This window comes from Oryctolagus cuniculus, chromosome 15 (genome assembly GCF_051225735.1).
Source record: "Oryctolagus cuniculus isolate XC-2025 breed Fujian yellow rabbit chromosome 15, ASM5122573v1, whole genome shotgun sequence".
Lineage (NCBI taxonomy): Eukaryota > Metazoa > Chordata > Mammalia > Lagomorpha > Leporidae > Oryctolagus > Oryctolagus cuniculus.
Window position 1 is genome coordinate 96,042,486 of NC_142881.1, and position 24,350 is coordinate 96,066,835.

The 24,350-nt window shown below is 38.8% G+C and overlaps 2 pseudogenes; both read left to right on the forward strand.

Annotated features, from left to right (window-relative positions):
- LOC149122204 (inducible T-cell costimulator-like) overlaps window positions 1–22,920 on the forward strand; it is a 40,106-nt pseudogene extending 17,186 nt beyond the window's left edge.
- Window positions 5,698–5,821, forward strand: LOC149122205 (U4 spliceosomal RNA; annotated as a pseudogene).
- Window positions 22,921–24,350: the final 1,430 nt, after the last annotated feature.

Below are 24,350 nucleotides of genomic sequence, written 5' to 3' on the forward strand. Positions count from 1 at the left end.
TCGGATCAGCATGGTGCGCTGGCTGCTGCGGCCATTGGAGGCTGAACCAATGGCAACGGAAGACCTTTCTCTCTGTCTCTCTCACTGTCCACTCTGCCTGTAAAAAAAAATAGCCAAAGGAGCTGAACAAACATTTTTTAGAAGATTTATTATTTATTTATTTGAAAGAAGAGTTACAGAGAAGCGGAGGCAGAGAAAGAGAGAGAGAGAGAGAGAGAGAAGCCTTCCAGCCACTGGTTCATTCCCCCAAATGACCACAATGGCCAGAGCTGAGCTGATCAGAAGCCAGGAGCCAGGAGCTTCTTCTGGGTCTCCCACATGGGTGCAGGGGCCCAAGGACTTGGGCCACCTTCTACTGCTTTCCCAGGCCATAGCAGAGAGCTGGATTGGAAGTGGAGCAGCCAAGACTTAAACCAGCATCCATATGGGATGCTGGCACTGCAGACAACAGCTTTACTCATTACACCACAATACCAGCCTCTGAACACTCATTTATTTATTTGAAAGTCAGAGTTAACACACACAGAGAAGGAAAGGCAGAGAAAGAGAGGGATCTTCCATCCTCTGGTTTAGTCCCCAATTGGCTGCAACAGCTGGAGCTGTGCCAATCCAAAGTGAGAAGCCAGGAGCTTCTTTCCAGGTCTTCTATGCTTTCCCAGGCATGGCAGGAGCTAGATATGAAGTGGAGCAGCTGGGACTCAAATCAGCATCTATATAGGAAGCTGGCACTGCAGGCAGTGGCTTTATCTGGTATGCCACAGCACCGACCCAAACACATTTTTCAAGAGAGGAAATTGAAATGGCCAACAGACATATGAAGAAAAGATTTCTATATTAAAATTGAATTTAAGGATCATTTAGAATAACTCCATTTATTTATATTTGATTTTGTTTTTTTTCTGTCCAATTTCATAACTATCTATATGCATTTTGGTAGATTAATGCTTTTTTTTGAATGGTTAATATTGAATTAATTGATTTATTCATCATATTTAGAGCTTAAAATGCAGAAGGTGAGGATTATTTTCCCTCCCATTTTCTTTTTTTTTTTTTTTTTGCTTTCAAACTTTTATTTAATGAATATAAATTTCCAAAATACTACTTATGGATTACAATGGCTTCCCCCCCATAACGTCCCTCCCACCCGCAACCCTCCCCTTTCCCACTCCCTCTCCCCTTCCATTCACATCAAGATTCATTTTCAATTCTCTTTATATACACAAGATGAGTTTAGCATACATTAAGTAAAGATTTCAACAGTTTGCTCCCACACAGAAACATAAAGTGAAAAATACTGTTTGAGTACTAGTTATAGCAGATTAATGCTTTTTTTAAAAGATTCATTTATTTATTTCAAATTCAGAGCCTCATAGAGAGAGAAGGAGAGGCAGAGACAAGTCTTCCATCTGCTGATTCACTCCTCAGTTGGCTGCATTGGATGGAGCTGTGCTGATCTGAAGCCAGGAGCCAGGAGCTTCTTCCAGGTCTTCCCATGCAGGTGCAGTGGCCCAAGGACTTGGGCCATCTTCCGCTGCTTTCCCAGGCCATACTAGAGAGCTATATCAGAAGTAGAGCAGCCGGCCGGTGCTGTGGCTCAATAGGCTAATCCTCTGCCTTGCAGCGCCAGCACACCGGGTTCTAGTCCCAGTTGGGGCACTGGATTCTGTCCCGGTTGCCCCTCTTCCAGGCCAGCTCTCTGCTGTGGCCCAGGAGTGCAGAGGAGGATGGCCCAAGTCCTTGGGCCCTGCACCCCATGGGTGACCAGGAGAAGCACCTGGCTCCTGCCTTTGGATCAGCGCGGTGCACCAGCTGCAGCGCGCTGGCCGTGGCAGCCATTGGAGGCTGAACCAATGGCAAAAGGAAGACCTTTCTCTCTCTCTCTCTCTCTTTCACTGTGCACTCTGTCTGTCAAAAAACAAAGTAGAGCAACCAGGACTCAAACTGGACCTGTATGAGATGCCAGCACCACAGGTGACAGCTTTACCAGCTACACCACAATTCTGGCCCCAGATTAATACTTATTTTTAGGGGTATTGCAAATGGCATATTTTTAACATTTGAATCCCAACTGTTCATTTTGATATAAAGAAATTTCTTACAATAGTTCATATACTAATTTTGTATGTTTCTCCCTGTATCCATCTACAATCACCAACAGTTAAGATATTGCACTTTTTAATATTTATTTATGTATTTATTTGAAAGGCAGAGTTAGAGAGAATGAGAGACAGAGGGAGAAATCTTCCATCTGCTGGTTCAGTTCCCAAATGGCTGCAATAACTGGGGGCTGAGTAAAGCTGAAACAAAGAGCCAGGAGCTTCTTCTGGGTCCCCATCGGTGCAGTGGCCAAAACATTTGGGCCATCCTCCATTGCCTTTCTCGGTGCATTAGCAGGGTGCTGTATTGGAAGTGGGGCAGCCAGGACTTGAACTATCACCCATATGAGATGCCAATACTGCAGGCCATGGCTTTAACCCACTGTGCCACAGTGCTGGACCCAATACTGCACTTTCAAATGCTAACATTAAAATTTTGAACACATTTGAGTGATTCAGTCTGAGATCCAATAGAAGCAGTGGGGAACCACCAAATTGCTCTGAGCATTTTGTGCTCAAATGCCTGTTCCTGTAATTGATATTATACAACTCTCCTTATAGAGAGCTAGTCTGAAGTTCATGGCCTTAGAGCACATTGGTAACTTAAACTTATTTAAAGATAATGATCGATGCTCTTGCAGAAAATTCTCTGAAATGCTGACCAGAAGAGGCCCACAACCACACAGTGGGGGAGTCTGTGCACAGTCATGGTGGTTTTTGATAGAAGTTTAGAACTTTGACAGGACAGGAGCTGGCATGTAGTATAGTGGGATAAGCCACAACCTGTGATGCTGAGATAAGCTACAACCTGTGATGCTGGTTCAAGTCCTGGCTGCTCCACTTCCAATCCAGCTCCCTAGAAATGTACCTGGGAAAGCAGTGGCAGATAACAAAGTACCTGGGACCTTGTGATCCATGGGGAAGACCTGGATAAATCTCTTGGTTCCTGGATTGAGTATAACCTAGCCCTGGCCATTGCAGACATTTGGGGAGTGACCTGGAAAATGAAAGTGCTCTCTTTTTCTCCCTGTCTCCCCCATCTCTTTTTTAAAAAGATGTATGTATGTATGTATGTATGTATGTAATTATTTGAAAGGCAGAGTTAGAGAGAGAGATGGACAGAGAGAAGTCCTCCATCAGCTGGTTCACTGCCTGAATGAACACAGCAGTCAGAGATGAGCCTGTCCAAAGCCAGGAGCCAGGAACTCCCTCTAGGTGCAGGGGTCCAAGCACCTGGGCCATCCTCTGCTGCCTTCTCAGACACACATTCAGGGAGCTGGATCAGAAGTGGAGCAGTTGGGATTCAAACCATTGCCCATATGGGATGCTGGCACTGTAGTCAGAAGCTTAACATGCTATGCCACAATAAGTTTTATTGTAGTTGAGTCCCTTCAGGTCTTTATAGATATTGGATATTAACCCTTTATCAATTATATAGAGTACAACTATATTCTTCAGTTCTGTACGTTCACTTTGCTGCTGAGTGTTTTCTTTGCAACACAGAAGCTTCTTTGCTTTTGGCTCTTTCTTCTTTCATTGCCTGTGCTTCTGGGGTCTTTTCCAAGACATCTTTGCCTATGCCAATGTCTTGCAGAGTTTCCCCAATGGTTTCCTCTAGTAATTTGATAATATCAGGTCATAGATGTAGATCCTTGATCAATTGTGAGTTGATTTTGTATAGGGTGCTAATACGGGTCTTATTTCATACTTCTGAATATAGAGGTCCAATTTCTCCAGCACCATTTGTTAAAGAGATAATCCTTTCTTCAGAGATTGATTTTCAGTTCATTGGTTGATTGTGGGTGCATGGATTAACTTCTGTGGTTTATATTTTGTTTCTTTGGTGTACATGTCTATTTTTGTGCCACTTCTAGGCTGTTTTGTTTATAACTGCCCTGGCCCTGTAGTAATTCTTGAAATCTAGTATTGTGATGATTCTGACTTTATTTTCCTTGTTTAAAGTTGCTTCAGCTAGTTGGGGTCTCTAGTGTTTCCATACAAATCTGAGAACAATGTCCTTGGTATTTTTACTGGGATTTCATTGAATCTATAAATTGCTTTGGATAGTTTGAACATTTTTATGATATTAATTCTTCCAATCCACAAACATGGAAGATTTTTCCATTTTCTTGTGTGTTCTTCTGTTTTTTTTTTCTTTAATGTTTTATAATTTCCATTGTGGAGATCTTTCACATCTTTAGTTAAATTTTTTCCAAGATATTTAATTTTTGGGTAAACATGTTTATAGCATCAACTTCCCAAGTGTTTTGAGGATTATTTTTTGATACAATATTAAAATTATAAAAGGCATTGTTAAATACCCATCCCAGATAATAATTCCTGTCAAATCATGTGGAAGTAGATATAATTATAGATGTGAATTTTAATTACAAATATAGATATTGATGAATCCCTCAAAATTCACTATGGTGTTTTTGTTTAAATTTTAAGTCATTCCTGAATATAAACTCATGAGTATCATAAAATTTGTGGCAGTGAAGAGTGTTCATAACTTACATTCCTACTTTCTCTGAATTCTGAATGATTTAAAGCTAGACATGGAAGGAAATGTGAGCTTTATAGCCCACAGAGTTGTTAGTCTTGGTGCTTAGCAAAAAAGACTCCCTTCTGTTGCCCCAGTACCTTGTATCCTTACCTAGTCACTTGCAGTGCACAGATTATGTTCTAAATTTACAGTATAAATGAGGGCAGACAAGAACTCATGTTCATTTGTAGGCATCCTAAAACATCCTAAGTACAACACAAGGAAGTATGGTAGCTCATTTACTGCTTCCCATATCTCCAATCATGTAAGTCATTAAGAAATCCCATATAGAAGAACAACTGAGGAGGGGTCAGGAGCAATGTTCTAATATTTAGGCATTTTTCTTTGTGCAGTGGGCTGAATCCTTGTCAGTCTAAATTCAAACACTCTGCCCCCCCCCAATAAAAAAGAAGGCTAGAAAAGTGATCATACCCAAATTTCTTCTTTTAATTGTAGAGAATCACTTGTGTGGGGCCAGCATTGTGGCACAGCAGGTAAAGCTGTTGCCTGCAGTACTGGCATCCCACATGGGTGGTGGTTTGAGACCTGGCTGCTCCCCTTCCAATCCATGTCTCTGCTATGGCCTGGGAAAGCAGTAGAAGATGGTCCAAGTCCTTGGGCCTGTGCACCCACATGGGAGACCTGGAAGAAGCTCCTGGATCTTGGCTTCAGATCAGTGCAGCTCCCACTGTTGCAGCCATTTGGGGAGTGAACCAGCATATAGAAGACCTCTCTCTGACCACTTCTGCCTCTGCCTCTCTGTAACTCTGACTTTCAAATAAATAAATATTAAAAAAGAGAATTTCTTGTGCCAACTACAGTCACCATATTAAATACTGATAAGAATGTAAAATTTTGAATTTGAGCAAGGAATTCCTCTCATGTGACATGGGTATGAATCTATTGTAAGAACAATATGTATGGGTACATGTTTATAGAATATTCCTGCAGTTGTTTTAGAGTTCTGTGGACTTCAATTTTGTAAAACGATACCAAATTATTTTTACTTGTTTTCTCAAGAGATATATCAATTATTTTTCTTTGAAGTGAAGAGAGAGGTTTGCACAGTGGCAGTATCATAGCCAATGAGGTTTATCCAAGGTGCGATTATTGTTAATTGAAGTCAAGAAACAAATTGTAAATGGTTGGAAGCAATTAATTCTGGTAGGTGGTAGTTTGCAATAACCAGTAAGGATGAATGAAAATACTTATATATAGATAATGTTACAACTTTAAAATGCAAATGAAGTAAAAATGCATTTCAAAATGAACATTTTATAAATAGTTCAAAAATGAACATTATAAATTCTCTCCTTAAAATGTATTTCACTTTATAAACTCTCACTTCTTATTCTCAAGACATTAAACTGTGACATGCTTTTATTGGGAAGCAAAGAAAAATGTTCCATTTCACAATATTGAAAACATACAATTTTAAGTTTTGTTAAATAGTTTGTAATAGTTGTACTTAAATTTTTAGGCATAAATATATTTTCTTCATGATGCACTATGATAGATATATTATTTTAAAGGTAGTGGAATATCTGGGGTAAGTGATCTAACAGATTTGTTTTCATTAGAGCAAGCAACTTGCCCCTGTGTATCTAAACTTAGACTGAGTTTCATATCACAACATAATTTACCTTCTGTGCAGGAAAAGTAAAAGATGTTAGATTTCAAATCACAAAATAAGACAGTCCAATTTACTTCTGGTTCTCAGTGATATATTTAGTGTGGTTTATAACACCATGCATTCATGAAAGCTAGATGTTTATTCAAAAGTTCACATTTGTACCTTTTTTTTTCTTTAGCTCTATAGGTCTAAAATTTCCCTAAAGGACAAGTTTTTTTAAATATATGTGTTTTCTGCTGTAATCAATTTCTAAAATGTATACACTGACAAGAAGAACTGCACAAAGTGCGGTCATTGAACAAGGTATATCTCCTGAGAGGGGCTCCAGGAGGCTCAGCCAGTGCTACTGTTTGTGTTTCCCACACCGCAGGAGCCCTCAGGAGGACGCTAGGACTCCGGTATGCAGTGGGCTGGCTGTCAGGACCATGGGGTGGTGTGCAGTCCCCGCCTGCAGCTTCTTTGAACCCTGGGTCATCAGCTTTCCAATTTCTGTGTGGTGAGGGAGAACTTGAACTTCCTGTATGACCCGATTTCCTTGAGTGAGGCAGCAGATCTCAAGCAGTCCTCTCGGCATAGGGGTCTGGGTCAGTTTTCTTGTTGCTAATCGTGCAGCAGCACAGGCTCGGTGCGTGAGAAGGAAGCGGTATTATTGACCTCACGGTTTTGGTGCAGGGTCTAGGGGCAGCGTCTGGTGATGGTCTTCTTGTTGGTAGAGGCCTGGGGTGGCACAGAGACCAGTGGACAGAAAGAAGGGGTGCAGAGGGGGCCAATCCAAAGTGGTCTATGTTGCAGTCCCCTAGGGATAAGGCATTAATCCATGAACACATGAATGGATTTATCCTGATCACTTCCTACAGGGCCTCACCTGTTCTCACTGCTGAATTTCTCATCACTGGATTAACCGTGCCCATGAGTTTCAGAGGGGATAAACCATGTTTAATACAGAGCATGCAGGCTGGCAGGAGGTCCCTAAATTTCCAGGTCTCCTCCCACCTAGTTTTGAGATTTAGCCCTTCTGCCCCTCATGTGGAAGAAGGCACCCTTTCTTAGGGCTTTCAAGGAAAGAAGGAAGGGACTTCAAGCTTTTTTTTCCTACTAGGATCACCTATTATTTTCATTGCTTGCAACCTCATCAGATTTTCTGAATCACAAACATGCATATTGCCTGAGTATTACCAAGAAAATCTTACAAGTTGTCATATGACATGCTAGAAAGGACCCGTGTGTGTTAAATGTCCTTATGTACTTCTGGTGTCATGTCAGGGATTTTGTGCTTCAAAATGTTCCCAAGGTCATATGTTTATATTTGTTTTTGACAGGCAGAGTTAGACAGTGAGAGACAGAGAGAAAGGTCTTCCTTCCATTGGTTCACCCCCCAAATGGCTGCTATGGCTGGCGTGCTGCACTGATCCAAAGCCAGGAGCCAGGTGCTTCCTCCTGGTCTCCCATGCAGGTGCAGGGCCCAAGCACTTGAGCCATCCTCCTGCCTTCCTGGGCAGCAGCAGAGAGCTGGACTGGAAGAGGAGCAACTGGGAATAGAACTCGGGGCCCCAACCGGGACTAGAACCCAGGGTACTGGTGTTGCAGGCAGAGGATCAGCCAAGTGAGTCATGGTGCCAGCCTATGTACTTTTTTTAAGCAGTTCATAGTGAACAACATTTTCATTATTTTCAGTTCAGGAGAGCCAAAGTGTTATCTTGTAGTTTTTTTTTTTTTTAAGAATAAGCTAAGAAAAATACTGTAGTACTTATAATATACAAATGAACTAAACTATTAGATATAAATTAAATGTTATATTTTTATGAAGATAAATGCCTAGTAATAAAATCAAATTTTAAGTTTATTAATTTATAGAATTTCTCTTTTGGAAGGGAATCTTCGATATGAGCCAGTTTCATTCAAATTATAGTACTTTTTCACTTTTAAGCAATCTCTGGTGTTATTAAGATTTCTTCACTAAACTTACACATTAATAGAATTATCTTAAAATACATTATTAATTACTTAAATACATTAATATAACACATCGGAAAACAAGTCTTACTACCTGCTATTGATTATAGTTATCAGAAGTATTAAGATGTTGTCACAAATTTGAAACAAAAAATTGTTTTGTCTCTGAAGTGATTTTTCAGGAATAATGAATAATGGAAATCTATAAGAGATGTTTGGATAACATTTACCTCATGGACAATTCATAAAAATATAATTATTTATCTCTATTTGTAGGCTTAATTTTGAAGTTATCATTTTTATGGCGATTGTGATAATACAAATGACCACAAACCAAATAATAAAATAATTGAAATTCCTATACTTTGAGAAAATGGATAGCTTCTCTGTTAATGTACCAAGCATAATTTTTCTATACTAATTTATTAGAAACATTTCAAAAATATTTCTTTCAATTTGGGGAGAGGTAACGTAATGAAAAAATCAAAATTTCTGAAAATTAAAGTATTTGCATTTAATTTGTTCATTTTCTGCCTCATCACCAATGTAGTTCTTTAATTGGATAGAAAAAAAGTAGATTCAGAATCTACATTTGTTGACCACTAATAACAGAGTAGGGCAGTGAAGCATCATTAGCCCAATGAAACTTACAGGATTTCAGTGGTGGGGAAATCAGGACTCTTTCTGAATTTTGTTAGGTAAATGTGTTCTCATTTTATGTGGAGCTGTCCACTTTTGGTATTTTTATTTTAATATATATTTTAAAGTTTCAGCAGAACTCAGCACTAGGAGTGTCTACCTTATTTTTTTTGGGAAAAATCTGACTAATTTTTAAGAATGGGGCATCAATATTGTTTCATTTTCTCAGTTTTGAATATAGTGTGTCATTCTGTGAAAACCACCTTGCCAGTGTGCTTTTTGTTTAGTTTGGTTTTTAAGTGCAAACTTGAAAGTTTTACTTTTAAAAAGTGACCTTTATGTTTTTCCATATGATTGACAGAGCTTTTACCTAGTTATCTTCATTGTATGACAATAAATCTATCCAATAAAGATTAACAAATGCATTAAAAGTGCAAATAATCACTATGGTATGCTTGCTGGTTTTATTTATGATGATGTATTGATCATCTCTGTCAGGTACTGTGATAGATATGTCTATTGGAAAATATAATTTCATTTCCCAAAAAGGCAAGCAAGTTAAAACCCTTCTGCAATTATGAAGTCATCCTCTGATAACTTACTGATTCATTTCTTGGTGTCAAAATCAAGAAACCAATTATCTGTTTGACTTGGAGATATTAGGTCCCTGTGGTACTATGAAGAAAATTATTTAGTGCCTTTCAGCTAGTGAAATGATGATTGGTGGGTCTGCTTGTTGAACAAACGGGGGGGGGGAGGGGAAGAGCACACATTAGCTATAAGGTTGTAGCTATCTCAGTGGAGGTAATCATTTCAGTCTTTGGAATTAATTCTAGAATTTAATGATAACTTTAAGTTTGTGTAAAAAGTGGTTAGTAAAAAAATTATTTACCTTGTTATATAAACATAAGACTATGTTTTAAAACCTTCTTTCCCAGCCAAGATACTCATTTTAATGCAAAATGGGAAAATATTCAATACAGTGTCTCCTTTTGGAGGCTTTCTACAAGTGAAAGCAGATTTGTGGGGGATGATTGGGTTTTGAGCAACTTCCTTGCTTCCAAGACAAAACCCACATTGCCTTCGTCTGTCCCTAAAGTGCCAGACCCAAGCTACTTTTAAGAAGCTACTGTACTCCACCTGCCTTGGATGAATCAAGCAGCCCCTTTGCTACCAGAATTCCCCAGAAACAGCATGGGCATTTTCCATGGTAGAGAGCAGCCCTTGTGAATTCTGCAACTGCAGGAGCTCTGGAGCTCTACTTGCTTGCTCTGTATGATATAGAGAAATTCTCATGGCCTCATATGGCTAGTAACCAGTAGCATCTCATACAGAATTCCAGAGTACCAGAACTAAAGAGGCCTCTTCTGAAACTCTTGGCACGTGGTGCTGGAAGGCAGGACAGTGCATCATTTTTGCATGCCTTGTAGGCACAAAGGAAAGTTCTCTCCAATATCTGAAGCTCTAGGATTGCTGCTGCTGGTGTTATAAACCCTGGAATAACACTCATCTGTGGGAGTTATACAGTCCTATCTTTGCATGCTTCAGGCTGGAATTCAATCCCTGGAATAATTGGCAGTCAACCTGAGAGACCTGGATAAGGACCCCACTGTATCCTGTATCTCCAGGGCTGTCACTCTGTGTACTGTATTTCAGAGAGTCATGTAAATACACCTAGACCCTAGGGAATGGAACCTATAAGCATTACAGTGCTCCAGACCCAGACCTGCTGATACACAACCCTCAGCATAAACTGTATTCACCCTGTAGGACTCAGGGAATGTCTCCTTAACATTTCCAAGACTTGGGACTTGAACTCATTATGCTAAATTTCTGGATATTAGTCAGGCTAACATATCAGGACCTGGGGAATGTCTTATCCACATAGTATAGTAAAAAGGCCATAAATTTTGCTGCCACAAGCACCAGAAATATTCATATTTGCCTGGTAGAAAAGGGTAGCATGACCAGAAATGTGGATACAGACATCACAAACCCCAGTATGACTGACAACTCTAGGGACTAAGAACCTGTATGGAAGCTCATGCCACTTCAAAGTCATACTGTAACATCCACAAAAGGCTGAAGAACAGAAACCTGTGGCACATGTAGACAATGCTGACACTGATTACTAATGAAGAAATCAAGTCTCAAAAACTTCAAAAGATTGAAATCATACCATGTACCTACCTTCTCAGACTGAAATCGATCAAACTAGACATCAATAATAATAAAAAAAAAGGGCACTGGAAAGTTCACAGGTACATGAAAATTAAACAACATGATGACCAATGTATCATTTTAAAAAATTAAAAAAAGGTCAGAAAATTTCTTAAATGAATATGAAAACACAACATATCAAAGCATAGAACACAGCAAAAGCAGTATTAAGAGGAAATTTTATAATGACAAGTGTTTACACTTAAATTTGAAAGATCTTAAATAAATGGTCTAATGCTGCATCTCAAAAACCCAGAAAAAGTGGCCAGCACTGTGGTGCAGTGGTTTAACACCCTGGCCTGAAGTGCTGGCATCCCATATGGGCACTGGTTGGAGACCCAGCTGCTCCACTTTCTATCCAGCTCTTCTTCTTCTTCTTCTTCTTCTTCTTCTTCTTCTTCTTCTTCTTCTTCTTCTTCTTGACAGGCAGAGTTAGACAGTGAGAGAGAGAGAGACAGAGACAGTTATAGACAGTGAGAGAGAGACAGAAAGGTCTTCCTTCTGTTGGTTCACTCCCCTATTGGCTGCCACAACTGGCACTGTGCCAATCTGAAGCCAGGAACCAGGTGCTTCCTCCTGGTCTCCCATGCAGGTGCAGGGACCCAAGCACTTGGGTCATCCTCCATTACCTTCCCAGGCCACAGCAGAGAGCTGGACTGGAAGAGGAGCAACTTGGACTAGTACCCGGTGCCCCAACCGGGACTAGAACCTGAGGTGCCAGCACTGCAGGTGGAGGATTAGCCAAGTGAGCCATGGTGCTGGCCTCGATCCAGCTCTTTGCTATGGCCTGAGAAAGCAGTAGAAGATGGCCCAAGTCCTTGGTAACCTGCACCTATGTGGGAGACCTGGAAGAAGCTCCTGGCTTCAGATCGGCACAGCGCTGGTCGTTATGGCCAACTGGGGAGTGAACCAGTGAATGGAAGACCTCTCTCTCTGCCTCTTCTCTCTGACTTTCAAAAAAAAAAATCTCTGACTTTCAAAAAAAATATAAATCTTTAAAAAAAAACACAGATAAAGAAAAACAAGCCATAGGCAAAAATTAGCAGGGCACAAGAAAAAATAAATATAAGAACAGTCATAAATGAAATTGAAACTAAAAGAATATTAGAGATATAAAACAAATAGCTGGTTCTTTAAGAAGATAAAGAAAATAGAAAAGCCTTTATCCAGAGTAACAAAAGAAAGAAGAAAAAACCTCAATAAATAAAATTTGAGAAGAAAAGTAGACATTACAATTGATACTACAGAATATGATGGGTCATAAAAAGCTGCTATGAACTGTGTGTTAACAAATTAAAAGCCTCAAATAAATTCCTGAATATGTGTAACATATTAAGATTAAACAAGGAAGATATAGAAAATATAAGTAGGCCATAGGAAGAAATACTACTGAAGTAGTAATTAATAAAAGTTTCCCAACAAAGAAAACCCTAAATTCTATAAAACATTTAAAAAGGAATAACTCAAATACTCTTCAAATTATTGCAAAATATTTTAGAGTATACAAAACTGTAAGGGGCCAGCACTGTGGCAGAAGCAGGTAAAGCCCCGGCCTGAATGCCAGCATCCCACGTGGGTGCCAATTTGAAAATTTGGAGCCTGGCAGCTCCACTTCAGATCCAGCTCTCTTCTAATGGCCTTGGAAAGCAGTAGAAGATGGTCCAAGTCCTTGGACCCCTGCACCCATGAGGAAAACCCAGAAGAAGCTCCTGGCTCCTGTCTTAGGATTGGCTCATCCCTGGCCTTTGCAGCCATTTGGGAAGTAAACCAATGGATGAAAGACTCTTTCTCTCTTGCTCACTCTTGCTTTTGCTGTTTCTCTTACCCCTCCTCCACGTCTGTGTAACTGCCTTTCAAGTAAATAAATATTTTTTAAAAAGAAAACTATAAAATACTTTTCAGAAAGCTGGCATTACCAATACCAAAACCAAAGACACAACACAAAAAATAAAACTACAGACCAGTATGCTTCATGAACATAAATGCAGAAGTTTTCAACAAAACATTAGTAAACCAAATCCAAAGCTACACCAGTGATTATACATAACAGTAAGTTTGGTTTCATCTAAAGATGCAAGGGTGATTCAACATTTGAAAATCAAAAACCTCATAAATCACATCAACAGAATGAGGGAAAAATCATGTAAGCATTTTAACAGACACAGAAAGCAATTGATAAAATCGAATATCTCTATAATAAAAAAATCCTCTACAAATTAGATTAAAAAGAACACATCTCAAAATTATAAAGCCTTTATAAGACAGACCAACAGCTACTTTTATACTGAAAAGTATAAAGCAGAAATCACTCTTTTCAAATATGGAATAGTAGAAAAATGTCCATTTTTCACCATTCTTATTCAGTATATTGTTGGAAGTACTCGCAAGAACATTTTGGGAGGGAAAATAAATAAGGTAATTAAAATTGCAAAGTAGTAATTCAAAATAGCCATATTTGGGACCAGCTCTGTGGCATCATGGGTAAAGCCACCGCCTGCAGCATGAGTATCCCATATGGTCACCAGTTGGATTCTTGGATACTCCACTCATGATCCACCTCTCTACTGATGCACCTGGGAAAGCAGCAGAGGACGGACCAAGTGCTTGGGCCCCTGAACCTATGTGGGAGACTTGGATAAATCTCTAGCTCCTGGCTTCAGACTGACCCAGGCCTGGTTGTTGCAGCCATTTGGGGAGTGAACAAATAGATGGAATATTTCTCTTTCTATGCCTTGCCCTCTCTGTAATTGCCTTTCAAATAAACTTTTAAAATTAACATTTGCAAATTTCATGATGTTGTACCTGGATGAAAACCAAGCACTACAGCAAAAAGCTGTTACAATTCATAAATCAGTTCAGTGAAATCAGTTACAAAGGGAGCAAACCAAAACAGTAGGATTTTTATGTACCAACAATGATAATGAAAGAGACGGGACATGCTCAAGCTGACTTACCTCAAACGGTAGAGTTAGAAACATACCAGGGGATTCCAATTCAATCCCATCAAGGTGGCATGTACCAATGCCATCTCACTAGTCCCAGTGATCAATTTATGTGCACAATTGATCATAATGATAGGACTAAGAACCAAAGGGATCACATAAACAAGAATAGTGTCTGCAAATACTAGCTGATAGAATCAAAAAGGGAGAGAATGATCCAACATGGGAAGTGAGATACACAGCAGACCCATAGAATGGCAGATGTCCTAAACAGCACTCTAGCCTCAGAATCAGCCCTTAAGGCATGCGGATCCAGCTGAAAAGCCCATGAGAGTATTTCAGGCATGGAAAGCCAAGACACTCTGGGGAAAAAAAAATGAAAGATCTCCACGAGTGAGATCCCAGTGGAAAGAACGGGTCATCAAAGAAGGAGGTACCTTTCTCTGAAGGGAGGAGAGAACTTCCACTTTGACCATGGCCTTGTCTAAATATTATCAGAGTCAGTGAACTCAGGGGGCTTCCATAGCCTTGGAAACTCATGACAAGAGCCTAGGGTGATTACTGATGCCATAAACAAGAGTGTCAATTTGTTAAGTCAACAACAGGAGTCACTGTGTACTTACTCCTCATGTAGGATCTTTGTCCTTAGTGGGCTGTACATTGAGATTTAATGCTATAACTAGTACTCAAATAGTATTTTTCACTTTATGTTTCTGTGTGGGAGCAAACTGTTGAAATCTTTACTTAATGTATGCTAAACTGATCTTCTGTATATAAAGAGAATCGAAAATGAATCTTGATGTGAATGGAAGGGGAAAGGGAGTGGGAAAGGGGAGGGTTGCGGGTGGGAGGGACGTTATGGGGGGCAAGCCATTGTAATCCATAAGCTGTACTTTGGAAATTTATATTCATTAAATAAAAGTTAAAAAAAAAAATTTGTTAAGTCAAAAAAAAAAAAAAAAAGAAATCCCATTCACAATATCACAAACACAATCCAATATTTAGGAATAAATTTAACCAAAGAAATGAAAGATCTCTACAATAAAATTTATAAAATATCGATGAAAGAAATCATCAAGGACATAAAAATGTGAAGATATTTCTTGCTCATGGATTGTAAGATTATCATTAAGAATCTATAGTATCTTAAGTATGCATTCAGTGTAATCCCAGTCAATATACCAATGACATTCTTTATAGAAGTAGAAAAACAATCCAAAAATATGTATGAAAAAATACCCAGAATAGCAAAGTAAACTTGAGCAAAAAAGCAAAAACAAAAACATGCTAGACAGACACAGAAAGACTAATACCACGGGTTCTCCTTTTTATGTGGGAGCTAAAATCACCAAAAAGAAATGCCTGTATCAATTTTGATGAAAATACAATGTTTTCTCAAACTTTGTTTAAAATCTTTGTCAAACAAACTGATAGGAATTATGTACTACTGTATATTTTTTTAAATAACACTTGAAGATATTACATAGATTAGTCCTTCCTTGTTTCATTTCTCATATGGGTATTCATTTTCTAGTCTGTCTGTGTCCTTTAAAATTGTTTCCTATTTGTGTCTTCTTTGTACATAGCAATTCTGTTGATTAGATGGATAGATATGTCTCATTTAAAATAATTTTTAATTTTTTCTATTAATTTGAAAAGCAGAGTTACAGAGAGAGAGAGAAAGAGGAGAGAGAGAGAGAGAGAGAGAGAGAGAGAGAATCTTCCATCTACTGCTTCACTCTCCAAATGGCTACAACAACTAAACTAGGCCAGGCCAGAGCCAGCCAGAAACCAGGAACTTCTTCTGGTCTCCCACATGGGTTCAGGGGTCCAAGAACATGGGGCATCTTCCACAGCTTTCCCAGGCTATTAGCAGGGAGCTGGATCAGAAATGGAGATACCAGGACTCAAACTGGTACCCATTTGGAATGCTGGCTTTGTAGGCAGTAGCTTTACATGCTATGCCATAATGCCAAGCCCTATATTGATCTTGTACCTAGCAATCTGTGTCATTTCATTTTTCAATAAAGGTCGAGGCATCATAGTACCTGATTCAAAGCATATTACAAAGTTTCAGTAATAACATAAAATTGTCAAATAGACCAATGGAAGAAAATAAAATGTCCAGAAATCACTTCATGTGCATTCAGGCAACTGATTTTTGACCAAAGTTCCATAGAATGTACATTTAAAAAGGGGTAGTCTTTTCAATAAACAGTTCTTCAAAACTAAAGTGTGTGTGTGTGTGGTATTAACCTCTCATTATATATAAAATCTACTCAAGGTGGATCAAAAACCTAAATTTAAGATTTTAATCTCTGGCTCTGAACTTTCTGAAAGAAAATATAGGGGGAAACTCTCCAAGATATTTGTGTAACATGATGACTTCTTGGATAAGACCCCAAAAACACTGACACATGAAGAACTAGACAAATGAATTTATATCAAACTCAGAAGCTTCTGCACAGCAAAAGAAGCAATCAGGGAGTTAAGAGAAGTCTGAAAAATTGGGAGAAAATATTTGCAAGCTCCAACAAAGGGTTAATATGAGAGTACATATGTAACTCAAAAATCAATCCAGTTTAAAAATGAGCAAAGAGGGTCTGGCACTGTGGCAAGCAGGTTAACTCCCTGGCCTGAAGTGCCGGCATCCTATATGGATGCCAGTTCAAGACCCAGCTGCTCCATTTCCAATCCAGCTCTCTGCTATTAGCTGGGAAAGCAGTGGAAGATGACCCAAGTCCTTGGGCCCCTGCACACGTGTGAGAGACCTAGAGGAAGCTCCTGGCTCCTGGCTTTGGATTGGCACAGCTCCAGCCATTGTGGCCAATTGGGGAGTGAACCATTGGATGGAGGACCTCTCTCTCTCTGACTCCCTGCCTCTCCTCTCTCTGTGTAACTCAGACTTTCAAATAAATAAATACATATTTAAAAAATGAGCAAAGGACCTGAATAGACAGTTCTTAAAAGTGTAAATGCAAATGATCAACACACACACTCACACATACATACATATATATGCTCAATAATGTTAGCTATCAGGGAAGTGCAAATTAATATCACTTCACCCTTATCACAATGATTATTATCAAAAAGGAGAGAGCATTAATATGCTGGTGAGGATATAGAAAAAGTAGAATTTTATACACTGTTATCAGGAGTGTACTTTATACAGTCACTATTGAAAACAATATTGAGATGTCCTAGAAATCTAGAAATAGAATTTCCATATGATCCAATGATACCAACACTGAGTATTATCCAAAATATTTAAACTCATTGTATCAAAGAGATTCTGCTCCACCATGTTTATAGCAGAACTGTTCACAATAACGAAAATATGGAATCAACCAAATATGCTTAATAAGATGAATGGATAAAGAAAATGGGATATATATTCACAATGAACTATTATTCAACTATAAAAAGAATGAAGTCCTGTCATTTGTAGTAAAATGGATGCTACAAATAGAGAACATAACATTGAGTGAAATAAAACAGACTCAGAGACACAAAAACTGCTTGTTCTCCTTTGCATGTGGAAGTTAATATTAAAAGAAAAACTTATTCTGAACACAGAATGTTAATTGACAGACTCTGGGCTGGGTGGAAGAGATAAAAGAAATTTGGATTAAAAAGTTTAGAACTATAGCTGTGGTTCATTAATTGTGATAAGTATATAAGTATAATGATATGAGATATTATTAGGGGATAAGGGGCCAGAGGTATGGGGAAATTTGTAATGTACCACAAAAATCTTAAGGGAAAGATGTCTATATCTGGAAATATTCTATTAGAACCTTTAAAAATAAAAGATAAAGTTAAAATTCCATAAAGTCCAGAAAAAGTAAAAAAAAAAACTTGAAAATGATGAATTATCAAATGAGTCTAAGATATTTCTAAAAATATGTGTAAAATATGGTAGCCAGGAACATTTATAGTATTGTGATGGAGTTGGGGACCTCATAATAACAACCAAGATGGCCATGGGATTCTACTGCTAAGATTGACTTGCACTAGGATGTTAATATACAGGTATTAGTATTAACTACAATTTATAAAACAGATGAAAAAGCATGCAGATGATATGAAATAAATAAATGATGATCACTTTGAAAGATGTGAGCAATTTTGTAAGAGCAATATAGAGTGACCAACAGATATAAATGAAATTGCTGAAAACTAAATAATTACAATATATTAAGAAGGAATATAAATTAAAAATTTTCACAAAATTTAGAAATCCACATCAAAAACCATTATAACCATGAAGGAAAAGTGTCAGTAACTTGAATTAAACTATTGACACTTTCAGAAATCAAAGATAAATGTCATAGTTCTGGAAAAATTCATAATTGCCATCAAATATGATACTTGGAAAGGGAGAATGACCAAATTTGCCAAAGAAGTCTCTGAAAAATTGTATACATGAAAATTGTCAGAAAAACTTATGCAATTTTGTGGCCAATGAAAGTTTCTTTAAAAACAAAACACAACCCTGTTGGAATAAGATTGAAGTTGGCAAACTCAAAAGGCTTCCATAGCCTTGGCAACTCATGACTAGAGCCTAGGGAGATTACTGATGCCATAAACAAGAGTGTCAAATTGTTAAGTCAACAACAAGAGTCACTGTGTACTTACTTCTCATGTGGGATCTGTCCTTAATGTGTTGTTCAACGTGAAGTAATGCTATAACTGGTACTGAAACAATATTTTACACTGTGTGTTTCTGTGTGGGTGCAAACAGATGAAATCTTTACTTAATATATACTAAATCGATCTTCTGTATATAAAGATAATTGAAAATGAATCTTGGCTGGTGCCATGGCTCAATAGGCTAATCCTCTGCCTTGTGGCGCCAGCACACCAGGTTCTTGTCTCGGGCAGGGCACCAGATTCTGTCCCGGTTGCCCCTCTTCCAGGCCAGCTCTCTGCTATGGCCCAGGAGTGCAGTGGAGGATGGCCCAAATGCTTGGGCCCTGCACCACGTGGGAGACCAGGAGAAGCACCTGGCTCCTGCCTTCGGATCAGCCCAGTGTGCCAGCCACAGTGCGCCAGCTGCAGCAGCCATTGGAGGCTGAACCAATGGCAAAAGGAAGACCTTTCTCTCTGTCTCTCTCTCTCACTGTCCACTCTGCCTGTCAAAAAAATCAATTTCTGTTCACAATTGATCGTAATGATAGGACTAAGAACCAAAGGGATCACATAAACAAGAATAGTGTCTGCAAATACTAGCTGATAGAATCAAAAAGGGAGAGAATGATCCAACATGGGAAGTGAGATACACAGCAGACCCATAGAATGGCAGATGTCCTAAACAGCACTCTGGCCTCAGAATCAGCCCTTAAGGCATGCGGATCTGGCTGAAATGCCCAGGAGAGTATTTCAGGCATGGAAAGCCAAGACACTCTGGGGGAAAAAAAAAAAAAACCTAAATGAAAGATCTCCACGAGTGAGATCCCAGCAGAAAGAATGGGTCATCAAAGAAGGAGGTAGCTTTCTCTGAAGGGAGGAGAGAACTTCCACTTTGACTCCGACCTTGTCTAAATATGATCAGAGTTGGTGAACTCAAAAGGCTCTTCCATAGCCTTGGCAGCTCATGACAAGAGCCTAGGGTGATTACTGATGCCATAAACAAGAGTGTCAAATTGTTAAGTCAACAGCAGGAGTCACTGTGCACTTACTCCTCATGTAGGATCTCTGTCCTTAGTGTGCTGTACATTGTGATTTAATGCTATAACTAGTACTCAAACAGTATTTTTCACTTTATGTTTCTGTGTGGGAGCAAACTGTTGAAATCTTTACTTAATGTATGCTAAACTGATCTTCTGTATATAAAGAGAATTGAAAATGAATCTTGATGTGAATGGAAGGGGAGAGGGAGTAGATAAGGGGAGGGTTGCGGGTTGGAGGGACGTTATGGGGGGGAAGCCATTGTAATCCATATTCTGTACTTTGAAAATTTATATTCATTAAATAAAAGTTAAAAAACATTTAAAAAAAAAGAAAGGAAATGAATCTTGATGTGAACGGAATGGGAGAGGGAGCAGGAGATGGGAGGGGTGCAAGTGGGAGGGAAATTATGGGGGGGGGAAGCCATTGTAATCCATAAACTGTACTTTGTAAATTTATATTTACTAAATAAAAGTTTTAAAAAAAATACAACCAAGATGACCTCAAGTTCACAGTGGTTAGATTAGCTTTAAATGGGATACCAAGGATACATGTAGGTGATATAAGCTCAAACACACACACACAAAAATAAATACATAAAAAGAGGATCCTGGTGTTATGAAATAAAATAAACTGGCCGATGCCAGGGCTCACTAGGCTAATCCTCCGCCTTGCGGCACCAGCACACCGGGTTCTAGTACCGGTCTGGGTGCCGGATTCTGTCCCAGTTGCCCCTCTTCCAGGCAAGCTCTCTGCTGTGGCCCGGGAGTGCAAGTGGAGGATGGCCCAAGTGCTTGGGCCCTGCACCCCATGGGAGACCAGGATAAGTACCTGGCTCCTGCCATCGGATCAGTGCGGTGTGCCAGCTGCAGCGCGCCAGCCGCGGTGACCATTGGAGGGTGAACCAATGGCAAAGGAAGACCTTTCTGTCTCTCTCTCTCCCACTGTCCACTCTGCCTGTCAAAAAAAAAAAAAAAAAGAAAGAAAGAAAGAAAATACACTGTGACCAGGGTAAGTAACAATTATTTTCTAGAAGTATTAGCAGAATGACAAGCAAATATGAGGGAAATTACTGGAAACTGGAAATGATAACAATTACCTTAAAAAAGGAAAATGAAATTATTTTCACAAAATGTAAATCAAATGAAGATTATACACTTATCAGAGAAATCTTTAAAATAGATGGATCTTTAACTCATTCTATTGAAACTTTCATATATTAATGGGAAGTTTAGAATTTCATGAAATATAGAAAAGAACCTGAAAGGAGCCTAAAAAAGTACCTGAAAAGAGTGACTATCATGTGGGTCTAAAATGTCTTTGAAAACATGTGTGCATGACGGTTGCTAGCACAACTTATAGAATTTTGATGGAGTTAATGACCTCATAATGAACACTTAACCAACATGGCCATGAATTCACAGCGGCAGGTCTGGAATACACTGGGATATTAAAGAAAAATACAGGTGATGGTAATCTTAAAGACAGTAATAAAAACATGTTGGATTTTTATGAAATAAAGTGATTACTGTGAGTAGAAATGAGCAATTCAGTAGGAGCCATAATAGACAGGCAATGAGATAATGGGAAAGCTAGTGAAAAGTAGACTATTATAATACATTAAAAAAGAAATATTTTTTAAAAAACAATAAAATTATAAGTCAAAGATTGTGCTGCTTATTAGAATTAGTTCAAAATATGTTAACTTTTAAATCTAGTGAAATTTAAAGTTCTGTAACAATCAAGAAATGTACTAAGTATATTACCTGGTACTTGTGAATGACTACATTGGACAAAGATAGCCCTGAAAAATTTTGTATATGAACTTCATCAGAACAACTTATAGAACTCTGAGGAAGCTGATGACTCAGCTTCACAGTGTAAGTACTGCCTTCAGTTAAGATACTAAAGATGCTCATAAGTGATATGCCTAAATTCAAAGAAAAGAAAGTTTAAAAGTGATACACACCTTACAATATAAAATATATTGTCATTACTGTGAAAAGAAATCAGTAGTTTGGTCAGAACAATAATAAAATGACAGAGATAAAAGGGAAATTGCTGAGAAGTAGATCATTATAATTAGATTTAAAAAACAACCTTTTCTGTAAATGTAAATTAAAGATGGTATCAATTAAGGAAATCTGAAAATTTGCCAGTATTTGTAACTAGTCTTTCACAGCTTTTTTTTTTTTAAAGATTCATTTATTTACTTGAAAGAGTTACACAGAGAAAGAAGGAGAGTCCAAGAGAGAGAGAGAGAGAGAGGTCTTCCATCCACTGGTTAACTCCCCATTTGGCCACAATGGCCAGAGTTGCGCCAATCCGAAATGAGGAGCCAGGAACTTCTTTTGGGTTTCCCATGTGGGCCATCTTCTACTGCTTTCGCAGGCCATAGCAGAGAGCTGGATCAGAGGAGGAGTAGCCTGGACTGGAACCTGCAGCCATATGGGATGCTGGCACTGCAGGTGGTGGCTTTACCCACTATACCACAGCGCCGGCCCCTGCCACAGCTTTTAAAGCCCAAAGATGGGGCTTGGCAGTGAGGTCTTCAGCAGAGAACTCCAGACACATGAACCTTTCCTTGGCTGTGTTGGAATAGCTTTAAGGAGACATCAATGACTCTGCCAAGTATGAGATGTTTACATTTCAGAATGGAGGTGTTCAAACTTTATGCAAATACCCCGAGATTGTCCTGCAATTCAAAATGCAGCTGCTGACAGGGAGGCAAGTCCTCTGTGACTTCAGGCAGACAAAGGAGAGTGAAAACACGGTGTCCATTAAGGCTCTGAAATTCTGTCAATATCAATTATTCAACAACAGTTTCTTTTTTCCTATATAATTTGGACAGTTCTCATGCCAGCTATTACTTTTGCAAACTATCAATTTTTGACCCTCCTCCTTTTCAAGTAGAGATTCTCAGAGGAGAATATTTGCATATTTAGGAATCACAAGCTCTGTTGCCAGGTGAAGTTCTGGTTACCCATAGGATGTGCAGCTTTTGCAGTAGTCTACATTTTTGAATGCATATTTATTTTTCAGCTTACAAAAGAGAAATATCAATCAAGTGTGCATGACCCAAATAGTGAGTACGTGTTCATAGCAGCAGTGAACACAGCTAAAAAATATGCACTGACAGAACTCTCAGGCACCTGGGCATGGCACACATTGGTCGGGTCCCCTCAACTTGAAGTGAGAGTCCCTTGTTTCCTCGACTAGAGTCCGACTTGACTTGATTGGACCACATCCATCTCCTGCTCATGTTTTGTTCATTCTGTGACTCTAAAAGCCAGCAGGATTTGCACAGATTTCCTTGGTGCTGCTTCTTTCTCAGAACAAACACCTTCTTGCAACTAGCTTTATAGAAAGTCCATCTCATATGCACTCAACAAACAGACCTCACTGGGAAGAAATCCCTTTGTCTAGGCCTACTTTTAGCAATGCAGTAAAACAACTATTTTATTTTTTTCTTTAAAGCAGCCATTTTTTTTTCTTTAAAGCACATCCAGCACTGTGCTGTAGCAGATAAAGCCGCCACCTGCAATGCCAGCATCCCATATGGGTTCCGGTTCAAGTCCTGGCTGCTCCATTTCCAGTCCAGCTCTCTGCTATGGCCTGGAAAAGCAGTAGAAACTGGTTCAAGTCCTGAGCCTCTAAACCCATGTAGGAGACCTGGAAGAAGCTCCTGGATCCTGGCTTTGGATCAGCTCAGCTCTGGCTATTGCAGCCATCTGGAGAGAGAACCAGCGGATGGAAGACCTCTCTCTCTTTCTCTCTCTCTCTCTCTCTCTCTCTCTCTTTCCCTCTCTCTCTCTCTGCCTCTGCCTCTCTGTAACTCTGCCTTTCAAATAAGTAAATAAATCTTTCTTAAAAATACTATCAGGAACGTTCAGATACTTAGTAAAAATCTGATCGAGTTTTTAGGTTAATCAATTCTCCTTGATTTTGATTCCGTTACTTGAGCTCTGGGCAAAAACAGAGAGTAGGGAGATATTAAATCAAGTAAAGCTGTAGAAGGGCTTCTAAAGAAGAGAAAAGATTACATGGATAAAATAATCTAATGAAAATCTTCCTGATAACTATGATTTTTGTCTGACTTTAGTACCTTCTCACTGAAGTATGGACAGCGCCAAGAATAAAGCATTGATTTACTGGCCCTAGAGCCAGAGATAATAATCTGAGGATCAAAAGAAATTGGCAATGTTTTTTCCCAACACCAAACTTTTCTATTCTTTCAAGATCACCATTTTCCAACACACACACACATACACACACACACACACACACACACACTCATTAGGCTGAAAAAGAAAAACTTCTTTATTATAAAGAAACTTTACTGTTGACATTCAGAATGTCTTTTAATTTATTCTATGGGGCTTCCCATGTCTGTTCATGAAATTTAGGGTAGAGTTGATGTTTTTCTTCACTAACAGGTAATCAAAATACACCATTGGCACATCTAATCTTAGTAAAATAATAAAAACTTTCAATAATCAAAATTATAGCTACCTTTTTTTCCCAATTCAATCCTAATGTAGGCTGACCATTTACAGGAGAAATAGGATGTGACAGGTACCTGCAGATAATCTGATTTAGTTAAGCTCTCTCTTCACTTATTATGCTAGAAAAGATGGTAATTCACTTGA